The sequence below is a fragment of the Cololabis saira genome, chromosome 11, assembly GCF_033807715.1.
Source record: "Cololabis saira isolate AMF1-May2022 chromosome 11, fColSai1.1, whole genome shotgun sequence".
NCBI lineage: Eukaryota > Metazoa > Chordata > Actinopteri > Beloniformes > Belonidae > Cololabis > Cololabis saira.
In genome coordinates, this window is record NC_084597.1 from 9,678,938 (window position 1) to 9,698,034 (window position 19,097).

At 39.7% G+C, this 19,097-nt stretch overlaps 1 long non-coding RNA gene across 1 annotated transcript; it reads right to left on the reverse strand.

Annotated features, from left to right (window-relative positions):
- Positions 1–9,418: 9,418 nt before the first annotated feature.
- Positions 9,419–11,751, reverse strand: LOC133454546 (uncharacterized). Its single transcript, XR_009783382.1, has 2 exons — positions 11,449–11,751; positions 9,419–10,247 (listed from the first exon to the last, which is right to left on the reverse strand). It is a non-coding gene; the product is annotated as an uncharacterized LOC133454546 (long non-coding RNA).
- Between the last annotated feature and the right edge of the window lie 7,346 nt (positions 11,752–19,097).

Consider the following 19,097-nt stretch of genomic DNA (forward strand, 5'->3'; position numbering starts at 1 on the left):
AATGTGACTCAGTCCTTGCAAGGCGCTAAGGGTTAGGGGAGGCCTCCGAGGAGCTGAGGGCCATTGCTCTGGCTTGGGTCATTTTGTCCTGAGCCCTAGTTCCTGGCAAGGGTTAAAATTGTGCTCCAGATATTGTGTATATTGTGTATATTGTGGACCATCTACAGGTTCAAAAGCAAATACAAAGAAAAGATTTTTGCCAAATACAGGGAAGAGGAGACACAAGGTAGTGATTGTGTGGGGATTCAGGATAATGTACGTATATAAAATGGTATAGATAATAATGATTATATAGTTTATGATAAGATGTGTGTATATATATATAAATATATATATATATATATATATATATATATATATATATATATATATATATATATATATATATATATATATATATATATATATATATATATATATTGTTATGATTGATTATATAAAGAATAGTTTAAAATCAAACTGAATATGTAAACTCCATGTGCTCTTAACTAAATCTTTCTGTATGTAAAATAAGGTGCATTCTTCTGACTCTTTCACTGAGAGTACCATCCTGTACCAGACACTGATAAGGAGAGAGGCCCCTGAGCAATAAAACAAGTTGGGCTATTTACCCCCCTTTCTCAAGTGTAATAAAAAGTGTTCTCAAGACAGAGACCGGCAGATCTGGCGGGACGATTGACCAAGCAGGCTGCAGGAGCCTGCTCTGCCGATCTCACTCATGAGGCCTACTTTAATTCTATCCCAGTCTTGTGTCTTTTTATTTACCTTTTCCAGCTCAATTAAAGAACCCGGGGTGATTGAATTCGATCACAACAATTTGGGGGCGTCGTCCGGGATTGAGATCAGGAGAGAGGTAATTATGAAAAAAACAGCTGGTTGCGAAAAAGGCAGAGGACACGGCCGCGCGCAAATTCAGGGTAAGCAGACCGTTTATCTGCATTGGATATACTCAAATCAAGACCGTGTCCAAAGTCTTAAGTAAACACCCAGCTGCTGAATTTAAGAACTGCTAAATTTAAGGAATGATAACTGCTGAATTAAGAATTGCTAAATTTAAGGAATGACAACTGCTATATTTAATGAAGAAAGGACAAAGCTGGAATAGAAATAAAGAGGAAATATATAGAAATTAAGAGGAATATTTATTAAAGGGTTAGAGGCCCCAAAATTGTCTATGGTTTGAGGCCATTTGGCATTTTTGAAAGTCTCGGGCATGGCTGCCCCACCGTAGTACCGACGGGCACTACGGATTTGCTTGGTTAGAGTCCAGGGATTTGAGACCCCCCAAATTCTAAGAGCTGCCAAAGAAACTTCAAAAAAAAGTTGATGGTATGCATTGAGGATGGAATAGGATTTTGGAAACTGTAGAGAGGTTTTTAAATGCCCAAGAAACTTTAAATGTTGAGGGAATTTGGCTTCGTGAAGATACTGTAACATCTATGTTGACATGAAAAATAGAATAAATAGAGATGGTAATATTGTGGAATATATGTAAAAAATTAAGCAGTGGCTGCTCGCCTTGTTGTGAGAGAGGAGGGGCTGTGATTATGTGTGTGTGCTGGGGTGTGTATGTGTAGATGTGTGTGTGTGTGTGTGTGTGAGACAGAGACTCCTGGGATGTGTGTGTGTGAGAGAGAGGGAGAGATGTGAGAGATAATGTGTGTGTGTGCCTTTGTGTATTGTAACCTATGTTATGTTCATGGAATTTTGTAGATATATTCTGTCACTTTAAGAGAAAGAAAAGTATGATTTAATTGACTTCGTAGTTGGTTTTAAAATCGGAGATTGGTTAGACAGAAAAGTTGCAGGTTCAGATGCCATGGTCGTAAAAGTCCTCTGTCAGATCATGACCTGCTTTGATCGTTAGCAGATTTTACGGTGCTTGGAGATGCAGAGAAGCAGAGATGCAGACTGTTGCTCCGATGGAAGGAGGAGGGGCTGTTTGGGTCTTTCGGCAGCACAGATAACCAAGTAATGCTTTAAAAAAGCTAGAGATTATGCTGATAATAATCTTATTTAGGGGTTGAATAGGTGACAAATTTTAGAATATATTTGGATATTATAAGATAAAATGTTAAGAAGTAAAAGGTTTAAATTCATATGAGCCTCTCTCTGTTGACTTGGTTAAATAATATGAACAATGAGCTTCTTTAAATGATACATTCTGTGTCTATAAAGGAGACTTTTTATCTGTTAAAAATACATGAGCTTCAGCTTCTCTGTTGACATTTTTTAAGATAACATTAACAATGAGCTTCCTTAAATGATGCATTCTGTGTCTAATAAAGAAGACTTTTTTATTTAATAAAATATACATGAGCTTCAAGAAGAGGACTTTTTGGGAGTTTGTTTGTTTAGGTTAAGAACGTTTGTCTGTGTATTGGAGCGCCCCCCCTCAGCGAAATATGGTGAATTGGTTAGGGGCGTCTCACATTCACAGTTTCAAGTGAGGGCATAATAATATTAACGTCTTAGTTGATATAAAGTGTTGATGAATACAGATTTTGGAACCTGTGATAGTGGGATGATGTAATTCTGTCTGTAATTTGTATAGTTGAGGTTACTCTCATTTTTTGGGAAGTGGAAGTGCTTTTGCAAGTTTTATTTTATTTAGGAAAAGGACCAGATCGAAATGATAAATTACAGATATGGGTTAGTGGTTTTACAATGTTATTTAGGACTATACTACGGTTATTAATATTAGGACAGTCAGTGGATAATTTACTTTTACATTTTTGAACAGGGTTTGTCACTTTCTGTTTACTGTAACTGTTGTTGAGAGAGGAAAAATAAATATGAGTAGGGCTTGTCTATAATAGTTTGCTTTATGTTCTGATTCACACCATTATCCTTGTTTAATTACCGGTAGGTTGTTCAGGATAACTCAAGTTTCCTTTTATATTGTGTTTATTTTCATGTAATAACTTTTTATAAATAACCTGCGGTTAGGTCTTATTATATCTTTTAGTATAGTTTGGTAGATTTTATAAGATTATTTTCTATTGACAAGCATTAGTTAGTCCTCCATTAGTGAATCAAGGACTTTTTAAATAAATTTGGATTAATATGAACGAGAAAGAAGCCTAAGGACGCAAAAAAAGTTTACTAGGGAATTTAAAGGAGTGAAAACTGAAAAGCCACTAGGATAAGACAAGAGGGTCGGAAAAGATAACGAAGGAATGTAGGGGTATGGACAGGCCAGTCTTCACTAAACCATGTCGTAAACATGTCGGGTGAAACAGAAACAAAAAAAAAAAGAGGGGAAACTTTCAGCGCCAGGCGCAGGGTCAGTGGGGTGAGGTCCAGCCAAGAGGTACTGGTAGTAAAATCAGGCATTAAACACACACAAATTTTATGAACCACCTTGAGCACCCAACCCCCACATTACCAATACGCACACATAAGGATGGGTGGACTTAAGGGGAGGGGCCCGGGGGTTTGGCGAGGGGGTTGCCATAGAGACCCAGGAGAGACACGCCCCACAGAGAGACACCAAGGGACTGGCTGCTTTGGAGAAAAAACAGACTTTACCATTCACATGCCCCCTCAGGATGAGGGTGGGGCGCAAACCCTGAGACATTTTTTCCTCATGTCACACAAGCTCCCTGTGACCTGATGGGGACAGACCAACTGATCATGTTGGGGGTGATGATTCAGTGTGGTCCCGATGGTTTGACGCTGACCTTTCTGGACGGGGGACACGGAGACAGTCAACCATCTGAGTGGACATTGCATGTTATCTCCTCAGCCAGGTCTGGCTGCAGCAGTACAGTATGTTGGACTTTGTTTGAACCAGAAACATCGGTTACTCCTGGCCCGATATACGGCCTATCAACAGTGGCGCCCCTGAGTCGACACCTGGTGTCCTTACGCTTGTTCCCCCAATCCTTTACGTATCACATTATTTTACGATACACCTAATGGTAACATGATGCCTTGCACTCACATTATGACACGACTAAGGTGGTATGAAATTATCAAAAGGCTTGCCCTCATGTGTCATTGGCTTTGCGTCTAGGCCATCAGGCTTAATGCCTCCAAAGCAAAATTATTATTACCACCCAATAGTTGTACGACATGGTGAAACAACTAGGCGTTAGGATTTAGATATTTCTGTAACAAGATCACCAACAAGTGATCTGGTTTCAGAAAAGGGGGAGTAAGGTTGGTAATTATGTGACGTGTAAACACGACCCTACATGTATACAGCATGTAGCAGTTAAAGAAATTAATCAAAAGAAATTAAGAAAATTAAGCATCAAATATTTTGTACACACACGACGGATAGCACAGGGGGAAAACCACACAAGTGCATGCAAAGAATCGTTCGTGACGACAAAGTCAGGGAAGACTTAGTGAAAACACCATTTGACAAAGCGATTAATTTGTTTGTAGACGGATACTGTTTTAGATACTGGAACGAAGGGTTACAATTAGCATATGCGATAGTAAACGAGGAAGACGAAACATGGGTAACAGTAGATGCTAGAAGGATTGAAGGAATTAGAATCTGAATCAGAATCAGATTTATTAGTCAAGTTTGAACATTGCCAAAGGAATTTGACTCCGGTTATTTCGTTTTCCACTCAGATTTAAAAGAAGCAACAGTAAATAACAAATGTACGGTAGATAAAAGTGTGGCACGTATTAAAATATATACGATTAAAAAAGTGAAAGGTGTAACAGTATAGAGGTAGACATGGTAAAGACAGCTCTTAATAAGAAATATAAATAATAGTGGCCTTGAGATGGGAAACGGAGATTGGAATGAGTAGAGTTAAACCTGAGACCACCTGATATATTGTACAAGCATTATGGGAGTAGTTTTATTCTTTAAGGTAAAGAATACCAGAATGGCAAACAGATGGCGATTAGGTGAATTAAATTTAGTCCAGGAATGGCACGAGTAATTTTTCTTTTCTTTTTTGTAAAAGGTCAAATTTTTTAGATAGCTGGGATAAGTATTACAGTAAATTAAAGCTGCAAGCAGCGATGAACGGGCCCTCGCACTCACGGCCACCGCCCCCCATAAGCATATCAAAAATGACACCACCCACAACTTCCTATGTCAAACCATTCAAAAGTTATAGCAGAAAAAAGGGACAACCAATCAGAAGAAGGGGCGGGGCTAATTAAGGCCAAAGAAGCTCAAGGACTCATTACAGAATCCCATGACACCACCCACGACTCTCTATGTCAAAACATTCAAATGTTATAGCAGGAAATAGGGACAACCAATCAGAAGAAGGGGTGGGGCTAATTTTCGCCAATTATGGTCAAGGACTCAATACCCATGACACCACCCACGACTCTTTATGTCAAACCTTTCAAAAGTTACGGCAGAGAATAGTATTCTAGGGGGCGCTGTTGAGCCGTTAAGCCACGCCCATTAATGCAAACCATGAAATGTAAAATGTATTGCCAGGCCTGGCTTGCATGCAAAATTTGGTGACTTTTGGGGAACTATCAAATATGGACCAATCAGATGAAGGGGGGAGCGCCTTTTGGCGTCTAGCGTCGCCACGGTAACGCTTTTGAAAGAGAAAAGTAATGCGTGGTGTCGGAGGATGGAGACACACATTTTGTTGTATAACACACCTGGGTGCACGTTACGGTTCGGGCCATATTAATTGCCGAAGGAATGGCATAAATTGCGCCAAAATTACACAATTAATTCAAAATGGCCGACTTCCTGTTGGGTTTCGGCCATGGCGCCAAGAGACTTCTTTCAGTTGGGACAAGATACAGGTGTGTACCGATTTTCGTGCATGTACATCAAACCGTATTGTGGGGCTTGAGGCACAAAGTTTTCCGGGGGGCGCTGTTGAGCCATTTTGCCACGCCCATTAATGCAAACCATGAAATATCAAATTTATCGCCAGGCCTGCCTTGCATGCAAAATTTGGTAACAAATCGGGACAACCAATCAGAAGAAGGGGCGGGGCTAATTAAGGCCAACGAAGCTTAAGAACTCATTACAGAGTCCCATGACACCATCCACGACTTCCTATGTCAAACAATTAAAATGTTATAGCAGAAAAAAGGGACAACCAATGACAAGAAGGGGCGGGGCTAATTCAGGCCAATGAAGGTCAAGGACTCCGTACAGATTCTGATGACACCACCCACGACTCTCTATGTTAAACCATTCCAAAGTTATAGCAGAAAATCGGGACAACCAATCAGAAGAAGGGGCGGGGCTTATTAAGGCCAACGAAGCTTAAGGACTCATTACAGAGTCCCATGACACCACCCACAACTTCCTATGTCAAACTATTCAAAAGTTATGGGAGATAAAAGTCATCTAGGGGGCGCTGTTGAGCCGTTAGGCCACGCCGATTAATGCAAACCATGAAATATCAAATTTATCGCCAAGTCTGGCTTGCATGCAAAATTTGGTGACTTTTGGAGAACTATCAAATATGGGCCAATCACATGAAGGGGGGGCGCGCCTGTTGGTGTCTAGCGTCGCCACGGTAACACTTTTGAAAGAGAAAAGTAATGCGTGGTGTCGCAGGATGTAGACGCACATTTTGATGTATAACACACCTGGGTGCACATTGCGGTTCGGGCTGAATTAACTGCCGAATGAATGGCATAAATTTCGCCAAAATGACACAATTTATTCAAAATGGCCGACATCCTGTTCGGTTTCGGCCATGGCTCCAAGAGACTTTTCTTTAAGTTGCGACATGATACAGGTGTGTAGCGATTTTCGTGCATGTACGTCAAACCGTATTGTGGGGCTTGAGGCACAAAGTTTTCCGGGTGGCGCTGTTGAGCCATTTTGCCACGCCCATTAATGCAAACCATGAAATATCAAATTTATCGCCAGGCCTGGCTTGCATGCCAAATTTGGTGCCTTTTGGGGAACTATCAAATATGGACCAATCAGATGAAGGGGGGGTGCGCTTGTTGGCGTCTAGCGTCGCCACGGTAACACTTTTGAAAGAGAAAAGTAATGCGTGTAGTCGCAGGATGGAGACGCACATTTTGATGTATAACACATCTGGGTTCACGATACGGTTCGGGCTGAATTAACTCTCGAAGGAATGGAATATATTGCTCCAAAATTACGCGATTAATTCAGAATGTTCAAAATGGCCGACTTCCTGTTCGGTTTCGGCCATGGCGCCAAGAGACTTTTCTTTTAGTTGCAACATGATACAGGTGTGTACCGATTTTCGTTCATGTACGTCAAACCGTATTATGGGGCTTGAGGCTCAAAGTTTTTTTCTGTCTGAACCAATCAGATGAAGGGTGGGCGCGCTTTTTGGCGTCTAGCGTCTCCACGGTAACGCTTTTGAAAGAGAAAAGTAATGCGTGGTGTCGCACGATGGAGACGCACATTTTTATGTATAACACACCTGGGTGCACGTTACGGTTCGGGCTGAATTAACTGCCAAAGGAATGGCATACATTTCGCCAAAATTACACGTTTAATTCAAAATGGCCGACATCCTGTTCGGTTTCGGGCATGACCCCAAGAGACTTTTGTTTAAGTTGCACCATGATACAGGTGTGTACCGATTTTCGTGCATGTACGGCAAACCATATTGTGGGGCTTGAGGCACAAAGTTTTCAAGGGGGCGCTGTTGAGCCATTTTGCCACGCCCATTAATGCAAACCATTAAATATCAAATTTTTCGCCAGGCCTGACTTGCGTGCAAAATTTGGTGACTTTTTGGGGACGTTTAGGGGGGCAAAAAGGCCCTCCTTTTGTCAGAAGAAGAAAGAAAAAAAATTCCTACAGATACAATAGGGCCTTCGCACTGCAAGTGCTCGGGCCCTAATAATAGTACAGGAATGTAGATGTTGTCCAAACAAAGGATTATAAAGAATAAGAAGAGCAGAGCGTGGAAGCAGGTGTCTCGCTTTGAAAAGCAGACCGTCATTTTTTAGATTCTCAGATATTTAGTTTTGCAAAAATGATCTTTATGACGATTAGAGTTTAGACAGTCATCAATGAGGACTCCAAGGAACTTTGTAGAGTTTACTTTCTTTATTTCTTTATCATTTATTTTGATCTGAAAGGCCAGATTTTCCGTATTCTTTTGTTGCTTTATTGAAACTGAATGATATATAATTAGTTTTCTTAATATTAATCCACCTTATTCCTACGCCCCATGAGGCTTTGCGCGAATTGTGGGAGCTCCTTCCGGTGCTGCCAGAACCGCGTTTGTTTACATGCTGAGTGAACGCGTTAACCCTCTTTCTCCGAGCGTTGGGGATATAAAACATGTGGAAACACCACCTGTCACAGCTCAAACGGGACAATATCATCTTACCGCTGCCTCCTGCTGTTGAGGGATGGGAGGACGACCTGAAGAAGTGAAGAAATGCTTAGAAGATGAGAAGTATCTCATTCTTCCCAATGGGCAAAGTGGATACTCCTCCAGGTGGGTAAATATTGTTACTTATCAGTACTCGAGATGAGAAATAAAAACGGTCCAAATCATCCCCCCTTTCCATCCCTTATGTCATTTCATTAATGAATGTGGTTTTACTGCTATTTCAACATTTAGAGTCATCACCAGAAAAATAACATTTGACAATTTTCACCTGAAATAAGTAGAAAAATCTGCCAGTGGGACAAGATTTATCTTCTCATTACAAGCAATAACATCTTGTTCCACTGGCAGATTTTTTTTACTTATTTCAAGTGAAAATCTACTTGAAACAGGTGAAAATTGTTGTTTTTTCCAGTGATGAGTCTTGTTTTAAGTGTAATGAGATTTTTTTTTACTAAAATGAGACATTTTAACTAGAAAGAAGACAAATATTCTTGTTAAGATTGTGAGTTTTTGCAGTGATCCATTTAACTTATCCTGTGAAGGACAGAGTCATATTGATAAGTTCAGAAAACTGTTTTTTATTGTTGTGTTTTGATGTATTTGATGTAAGCCCAGTGGATATTTAAAGCTTACAGAAGGCTGCATTTAACTGCTGCTATGTCATTCCTGCAGTATTTCTGGTGTTTTGGTCACTGCTATTATTTGTAATATATTATATTATTTGTAATCAGCACAAATTATCTGTCCCCATATGATAAAATGCACCATCCCCCCTGATTTATTTTTTTACAACTCGAGTACTGCTTATAATCTATGAACTAATGTGACAGGTAGGCTACTTGTGAACCTTCATTAAGACAAACTGTAAGCCATCTTTTATATTTATTCTTTCAGGTCCAGCTGGCAGTGATGTTCCTGGGGCTGCAGAGCTGCAAGCTGCTTATCTGGACACCAACTGAGCACCTGGAGTTACAAATTTCATTTGACAAAGACTTCAGATACACACATGAAACACCTCCAGAACTTTCACATACTTCCAACATTTGTAGATGAATTTGGTACAAAGAAGATTCAGCTCTGCCTCTCTGTATAAAGCTAGGGGGAAAACAGTACAACAGACTTCATTTTTGTTTTCAGTTTTATTAAAAACAGAACCTGAAAGATCCCCTCCTGACATATTAGGACATACAATATAGGGACATGAATCAAAACATTTTAACACAAAAATATTGTTTAACAAAAGCACATTACATTTGTGTCTTAAGTGAGAGAGATTCAGTTTACTGTCAGAGGACTATTTGAACTTTTATTTCCTCAAAAAAAATAACAATTGCAGCTGGACCTCAGTTGTTTTCAGAAAATGTTAAATGAATGAAATATGTAAGTGCAGCTCTACAAACTACATACAGCACTTAACCTGTTGAGAGTTATGTGTTAAAGATACTGTAAGTTTAACTGAACCTCAATTGTTTTCAGAAAATGTTAAATGAATGAAATATGTAAGTATGTTTAAGTGCAATATTAAATGTCTTCTCACTTTTCACTTGAAATAAACTCAGCTCTTTAATTCACTAAACCAGCACAGATCTTGAGCATTTTGTCAATTTTGGGCACAAAGTTAATTTGGTCCTGTTTGAGAAAGAATCTTGTACATCTCCAGGTTCCTTATTCAACATGAATGCGGGCATGAGCAATGCGGCGTGTGTGAGGGACCTCCTCACTGGTCAGCTGACATCCTTTGCGTGTGAATGCTGGAATGATTAGCTTCCCCCTACACTCCTCCAGCAAGTCTCTAACTGTGAAACCACGGTCACCCATCACCTCATCTCCAGCACGTAAATAATAGAATAGGTGTGGTCCTCCATCCCTGGGTCTGACCACTTTGTTTGGGCATCACAGGAAGCTTTGGTGTTGATCACAGCTCCTCGTTCTGATCCATCTGGTCAGGCTCATCTGAGGGAGCAATACAGTACACAATTATTAACCACTAACACCCCCAGCCCCCTCATCAAATGTACCTGGGGGAAGACCCTCAACCCCCACCTGCAACCACATCACCTAAGCCCTCCAGAAGTTTAGGAAAAAACCGGTACATCATCACAGCCAGTACTGGAGTTGAGGGGGGATGAGGGGTGGTGGCATCCCCCCCTGAAATAAAAACGGTCCAAATCATCCCCCCTGTAAAACTGCCATCCCCCCTTTCCATCCCTTGTGTCATTTCATCAATGAATGTGGTTTTACTGCTATTTCAACATTAACATTTAACATTCTGGTTAGAGTCATCACCACAAAAATGTGACAATTTTCACCTGTTTCAGGTAAATTTTCACTTGAAATAAGTAAGAAAATCTGCCAGTGGGACAAGATTTATCTTCTTATTACAAGAAAAAAAATCTTGTTGCACTGGCAGATTTTTCTACTTATTTTAAGTGAAAATCTACTTGAAACAGGTGAAAATTGTTGTTTTTTCCAGGGATGAGTCTTGTTTTAAGTGTAATGAGATTTTTTTACTAAAATGAGACATTTTAACTAGAAATAAGACAAATATTCTTGTTAAGATTTAGAGTTTTTGCAGTGATCCATGTTACTTATCCTGTGAAGGACAGAGTCATATTGATAAGTTCAGTAAACGTGTTTTTATTGTTGTGTTTTGATGTATTTGATGTAAGCCCAGTGGATATTTAAAGCTTACAGAAGGCTGCATTTAACTGCTGCTATGTCATTCCTGCAGTATTTCTGCAGGTGTTTTTGGTCAGTGCTATTATTTGTAATATATTATATTATTTGTAATCAGCAAAAATGATCTGTCCCCATATGATAAAATCCACCATCCCCCCTGATTTCTTTTTTACAACTCGAGTACTGATCACAGCTAAGATTTAAAATTTAATTAACAAAAAACTTTTTTCTTATCAACATGTCTGTAGTGAAACTATTGTATTTTTATTCTAATGCTGTCCTGCAGTCCGTGCCATAAACACACTTTGTATTTTAACTGCACAGAAAATAATAATAAATAATACTAAAGGTTGTCATTACCGGACAAATACTACAATGCTGTGTCCTCCATACACCTGAAATCATAACTGATATTCTCATTACATTAACCTGAAATCACACCTGATATTCTCATGAAATTAACCTGAAATCATACCTGATATTCTCATGATATTCCTGTCAATCCTCTGAGGATTCCCGTCTCTCCTCCGGCAGTCTGTCGGATCCGAGCCACAAAGTATGATGCAGGTTTTCCTCCACAAAACGACGTACCCGAGCTCCGCAAGGACATTTTAGTAAATGCTACGGTTGATAAACATGTTAAACATTAAATGTCAGAAAACAAAACCGTAACTTCTCTGCTAGATTGAAAGCAAATTGCTTTAAAATAAACCGCTGTTCATGCTCAGCTGCCATGGTTAGTCAATGGCGTTACGGAACTTCCGGCGGCTAACCGGAAGTCACTCCCACAGCAGTTTCTACAGTAGAGGCTCCAGGAATAAGGTGGATAGAGGTTTTGTTCATTTTTGATCCAAATATCCACCTTAGAAAGCTCATTGTCAAGGAAATTTTGAATCACATGGATGTTGTTATGTGATACGAGAAAGGTTGTTTCATTGAACATTCCAGGAAAACATGTCAGTGTTTAGCCCCGGAGGCAGATAATTTTCAACTTTATTCTGTACGAAGATATGTCTTTATGTAACATTCAACAGTGAACTATGGAGGAGCTTAATAAGAAGGAATATGTTTTTCAGTTATTGTAATAATTCATTTGATCATCAACCAGTATTTTGGGGCAAATATGCCGTAGTTTCATATGAGTGAATGATTTTTACTTTTTGTTACGTAGAAATGTCACTTTTCTATAAAGGAAATGTTAATCGTGTGGACAATACTAAGTATCCCCTCAACGCGTAAAGGATTTCACAGAGTAATTTGCATGTCTGGATTGTTGAAGTGGGTGTACATACAGTGCCCAAAGGGAAAGAAATCAGTAATGTTCATAAATAAGCAATTATTGCTCCAAACCTATCTGTATGAAATTGTAGGATAATGTATTGAATCATCTGGAGTTGAGTATTGTGTAGTGGGTGACATCAGGAAGGCGTTTGGGAAACGCTGGATGGGACATGCGAATATGAAGACTAAATTGGCAAAAATCTGTGCACAGACCAAAATGACATGGGTGGACGCGGGCCACGGACTGACCCGTACGAACCACAGACTGGACAATTTTTTCTAGGGCCGCAGAATGCGCCCTACTTGAAGGAGACTGACGAATAACAATTTGGTCAGAAAGCTCACTTCTCCGAACTGCAAAGTTTGGTATCTGCTTACTCCAAACAGGTCGGAGACGGACGGACAGACACGGACCTCACAGACAGAATGGGTTCCCCTGTGAGTCATCAGGAGACAGTGGTCGGAGCCGAGGTGGACAGGACCCAGAACGGACCTCCCACGTCATCCGACTCCACAGGAAAGGTGACACGTGGTGTCAACGATCGCAGTGGGCAACACCGGACCCCCCCATGAAGATTAGGACCCCAGATCCGGCTGGATCATCAGCGTTTATAAAAGACCTGAGCTTTCAAGAAATGGGGCAGAATAATCCCCTGAGCCGGTCCACCGGGTGATCAGAGTAGTCTACCTCTGACCCTGAAGAGGAACAATAAAGAAGAAAGAAGATACATAGGGTGATCTCTGATTAGAGATCAAAAGGGGGATTGTTATGATTGATTATATAAAGAATAGTTTAAAATCAAACTGAATATGTAAACTCCATGTGCTCTTAACTAAATCTTTCTGTATGTAAAATAAGGTGCATTCTTCTGACTCTTTCACTGAGAGTACCATCCTGTACCAGACACTGATAAGGAGAGAGGCCCCTGAGCAATAAAACAAGTTGGGCTATTTACCCCCCTTTCTCAAGTGTAATAAAAAGTGTTCTCAAGACAGAGACCGGCAGATCTGGCGGGACGATTGACCAAGCAGGCTGCAGGAGCCTGCTCTGCCGATCTCACTCATGAGGCCTACTTTAATTCTATCCCAGTCTTGTGTCTTTTTATTTACCTTTTCCAGCTCAATTAAAGAACCCGGGGTGATTGAATTCGATCACAACAATATATATATATATAGGGTTAGGGTTAGGGTTAGTGAAAACTGACAGTTTTACATTTCATGATTCACACGCAGCAACACGAAATCATTAATTAAATGTGTCATTAATTAATTAAATGCAGTTTTACATTTCATTATTCACACGCAACACCAAATCATTAATTAAATGTGTCATTAATTAATTAAATGCTGAAATAATAAATATATTTTTTTACTTAAAATGAATTGTATTTTAATTAATTAATGACATATTTAATTCTAATTTTAATTAATTAATGACACATTTAATTAATTAATTATATATTTAATTCCCATTTTAATTAATTAATGATGTATTTATTTATTTAATTTTGGCACAAAAAATACTCCATAGAGGCAGGATTGAGGCAGGATTTATGAAAAAAATTCTTATACGTTTTAAGTTTTCTAGTAATAATGTCAGATGAAGCGTTCCAAACCAAAAAGAATGAGCCCTCTAGCGTATCTCTCCTTTGCCTTGAACAGGCTGTGTGCTGCAAAATGTGCTGCAATTCGGGGGCCGAATTTCCCGTGCTGTCCTGCAGATGTGACGTCACATGACGCTGCATGCGCGTTCTCCCCGTTCTCCCGTGCCGGCTTCGCTGTTGGCTGCAGTACCCCCGAGGGCCGTCGTGGCGAAGGGTGGCGCTAATGAGTCTCATTTCTTAAAAGGAGCCTCATGCTCCTTTAATTAGACCCTCCAGAAAAACGTGGGCAAAAATCCTTGATTCTGCGGGCTAAAATCCTTGATTCTGCGGGCTAAAATCATTGATTATGCGATTAAATGTGCGGGTTTTTTATGTGCTTTTATGCGGTGAAATTGCGGAATATGCTGGAAGTTGCGGAATATGCGGGAAGTCGTGGAATATGCGGAAAGTTGCAAAATATGCGAAATATGCAGGAAGTTGCGGATTCGGCGCTGAGCTCTTCCCTCTTAAATTCAGCGGGCTGTCTCGTCTGATGTGAGGTCGTAGGAGAAAAAAAAAGGAGAGCAAGGGTGGAGAGGAGAGGGGCGGTGGCGGCCCGGAGGCCGGCCGTCTCTCTCCCTCCAGCCGCGGCTCAGTGCTCGGGTGATTGCCGGGCGCACCGGCGCGACGAGGGGGACGAGACAGAGCTCCGTCACCCCACGCGTCCGCCGCCACTATCCCCCAAGTGGATGGGAACGTGAGTCCGCCTCCGCCGGCCGTCGCAGGCGCAGTGGTACGCGGTCAGCGCGGATCCTGAGTCCACCGGCAGCTGCGCCCTCCGCGCAAGCAGGGGGCTCGACGGAGACGGCACTCTCTTTTTCCTCTCACCCCCGCGGGTGAGAGCTGCTGTTTGGGGGGTGGCGGTTTCTGCGAGGGGCGCGGAGGTCCCCGGGCGGGTCCCGCACGTCGCGACCGGGCGTCCCGACATGTCACTCACAACACTCCCCCCTTTTTCCAAACTTTATGCGAAAATGTGCGGCGATGATGCGGTGAAATCAAGCGAGCCCCGCATAATTCGCATATTCAGCGCGGACATATGCAATTATCGCGGGAAATATTAACCCCAGTAAAAGTGATTTTTCTGCACCAGACATTGAAATCCACGGAAGGTCTGTAAATCCACGGACAGCCGTGAAATCCGCGTAAATTTACGCGATCACGGAATCGCGGATTCCTGGAGGGTCTATTTAATAGTAGCCTATATTGAATAAAAATAGTCAGGACATTATCATAAACTAATTAAATATGTAATGGAAAACATCCATTAAATGTTCTACAGCTTGTAATTTTCTTGCATTATTTTCAACACAAGTCTTGAATTCAGTTTTTCAGACTTCTTTAGACAAATTTAATGGACACATCAACCAGGCCTGCTCACAGTAGTAATGGACAATAACAAAATGTGCAATATCTGTCTACCTCATACACATCCTAGCTGCTTTTTTTGCACTGTTTTTCTTTCTTCCCCGTACTGCACTACTTTTTATTTTTCATTCCAATGTATATACTGTTTATATTTCGTAATTATATATTTTTTACTTTTTTTTTTACTTGGAGAGTAAAGTACTCCATACTCTCCACACTACATGAGTGTGTGTGCGTGTGTGACAGACGTGCATGGGACAATTCTGAAATACGGAATAAACTTTTAATTCCCAATTACGTAACAATTCCGTATTTCAAGAGACGGGTGGCAAGCCTAAGCAGAGCTGACAACACTACTGACCCACTCAGCTCGCGCTCAGCAGTGTCAAAGGGTGGGAGGGCTTTGTGATTCAAAAGAGCTCATTGGATAGTTCACTCTACATGACAAGTGAATCCTATGAGGGGCCGTACAAGCCATAATTCATTCTGACCCTCTCACAAACATACATTCTCCTTTCACATACATATATTTTCACTTTCACATAAGTATATTTTCATTCTTACACCTATACATTTTCACTCTCATATTCATACATTTTCACTCGCACATTCATACATTTTCACTCTCATATTCATACATTTTCACTCACACATTCATACATTTTCACTCACACATTCATACATTTTCACTCTCATATTTATATATTTTAACACACACATTCATACATTTTGCTCTCACGCACAACTATTAATAATATATGTATGTAAGAGAAGAATATATGTATGTAAGAGAAGAATGTACGTCGCCGCGCAACCTACGCCGTAGGCTACGCCGTCGATTTAACGCGGAACCATAAATCAGGCCTACAGCTGACAGCCAAACTCAAGCTGGACATAGATACGGCATAACATTTGCAAAGAAAACAAATCCTTATCAGAAGGTGCTTTTTGTGTCAGTTAGGCACCACTTTAGCATTCCCGACACTAGTTTAGTCTTTCAGACACACTTTCTACTGCCTTAAAACTTTTACCATTAAAGTCCGAAGCACCGAACCTTGTCCTCTCTGATTTCTGCAGCTCCCATAACCTACTGGATGTTTGGCGCCTTAAACATCCCGATTCCAAACAGTATTCATGGTTCAAACCAAATAATTTAGCAAAATCAAGAATTGATTTTTGGTTAATTTCGGACTTGTTGTTGGCCTCCGTATCTGATTGCTCTATTTCTGCTGCTCCTCTCACAGATCACTCTACCATCAAGCTAAATTTGGGACCCCCTGGTATCAATCGGAGGAATAAAGGATACTGGAAATTCAATGCAAGTTTATTAAAATGTCAGTCCTTTCATGATGGTATCAAAACCTTAATCTCAGATGTAATGTATGATGAGTCAATAATATCTTATGTTTCTAAATGGGAATTCTTAAAATTCAAAATTCGTGAATTTGCTATTCGTTTTGGAAAATCACTTAACAGAAGTAACAAATTATCAGAAATTAATATCATTAAAGAAATAAACTCCTACAGTAACAAAACTTCCCAGACTGATGAAGATAAACAGAAATTACAAATTCTGCAAACTAAGCTCGATGAAATCTATATCAGAAGAGCTGAAGGTGCATATATTAGATCAAGAGCAAAATGGATAGAGGAAGGAGAAAAAAGCACAGCATATTTTTGTCGATTAGAAAAAGGACGACAGGAAAGAAATTCAATCAAAACACTGTTGATTAATGATCAAACTGTCACAGATCCAGCTATAATTGCAAAAGAAATTGTTTCCTTCTATACTAAGTTATACTCCTCGTCTTTCTCTAGAGATGATGCTGACAACCTTTTTAACCATATTAAAGGTCTCACTCCTACTATAGAGAAAGAGTTTGCAGATTTATGTGATTCCGATATCTCCTCTATTGAACTTGACAGCGCAGTAAACAGTTTATCTTTGAACAAATCCCCAGGGAGTGATGGTCTTACTGCAAATTTTTATAAACATTTCTGGGATTTATTGAAAGAGCCATTCTCTCTTATGTTAAAAGAAGCAACAGACAATATCACATTTCCCTCTAGTATGAAACAAGGAATAATAACTCTGATTCCAAAACCAGGCAAAAACCCAAGAATATTAGAAAATCTTAGACCGATCACCTTATTAAACAACGACTACAAAATTGTTACCCTTATCTATGCCAACAGATTAAAAAAGCACTTGCATAAAATCATAAGTGACTCCCAATCTGGCTTCGTGAAAGGTAGATCCATTCACAACAATATTCGCTTAATCCTTGATCTTCTAGATTATAATAATTTAATAGAAGATGATGGTTTTATTTTGTTTCTTGATTTCTATAAAGCGTTTGATTCGATTGAGCATCCATTCATTTTTCAGTGTTTAAAATTAATTGGTTTTGGTGATAAATTCAGAAACATCTTTGAATCCCTTTACGAAAATTCAAATAGCTGTATATCCTTACCAGAAGGAACATCACCTCGATTCACAATTAAACGAGGAGTAAAACAAGGTTGTCCCATTTCTCCATTTTTCTTCATAATAGCTACAGAAATGCTCTCTATCCTCATCAAAAATTCCAATATTGCACCTTTAGAGGTTCTTGGAATACCTGTAATCATTAGCCAGTTAGCAGATGACACTACCATCTTCATGAAACAATTATCTGAAACCCCTAAAATTTTGCATATTATTGATATTTTCTCCAAAGCCTCAGGGCTGAAATTAAATTTAAACAAATGTGAGCTAATGCCAATCCACCATAGTCACTTATCAGAGGCATACAACATCCCTATAAAATCCGCTGTCAAATATCTTGGCATTTTTATCTCTAAAGATTCAGCAGAAAGTGAAAATAAAAATGTCTGGAGGGTAATTAATGAATCCCAAACCAAGCTCAACTCCTGGTTATTAAGAGACATAAGTTTACTGGGTCGTATCTTCTTGACAAAAATGGAAAGCCTCTCCAGATGTATTTACCCGGCTTACTCACTATCTATTCCCAATAGTGTAATTAAAAAGATTAACCAGGTTAACTTTAACTATATCTGGAAAAAGAAAATTCATTACATCAGGAAAACCGAACTAACCAAAGAATTCAAAGATGGAGGCCTGCAAGCTATTGATTTTGATTTTATTAATGGCACTCTAAAAATGAACTGGTTGAAATCTTTTCTAAACAATAAGAGCTTTTGGTTTCATATCCCCAGAGTAATTTTTAATAAACTGGGAGGCATTGAACTGTTACTAAGATGCGACTTCGCCATTCAAAAACTTCCAATCAGATTATCCAGTTTTCACCAGCAGGTACTTTTGTATTGGAAACTATTGTATAATCATAACTTTACCCCCCACAATAGTCTAATATGGAACAATCGCTATATCACAGTCAGAAACAAGTCGTTGTACAACAAGAACTGGATGGAAAAGGATATTTGGTCTGTCCTTCACTTAGTTGACAGTGGTGGGGATTTGTTATCATATGAGAACTTTTGCCTTAAATATGACCTAGACTGCAACCGTACGACATTTAAATCTATTACCAAGGCCATCCCCAAATCTATTTTGATTTTAATAAAGGGTATTGTAACTAACCCTGCTCCTATTAGCCCTCTTTTTCCACAACTTTTGGTTGGTGGCTGTGACTTTAACGACGGTAAAATTCCAAACAAATCAATTAGAAATATGTTTAATTTCATTTCATACCCTTTGGTATCCTATAGAAACTCAATCTTACAATTTTACCCCAAACATATCATCACCATGTTACGAACAAAATATTTAAAATTTCCAATCACTCCCAAAGCAAAAGAACTCCATTTTAAA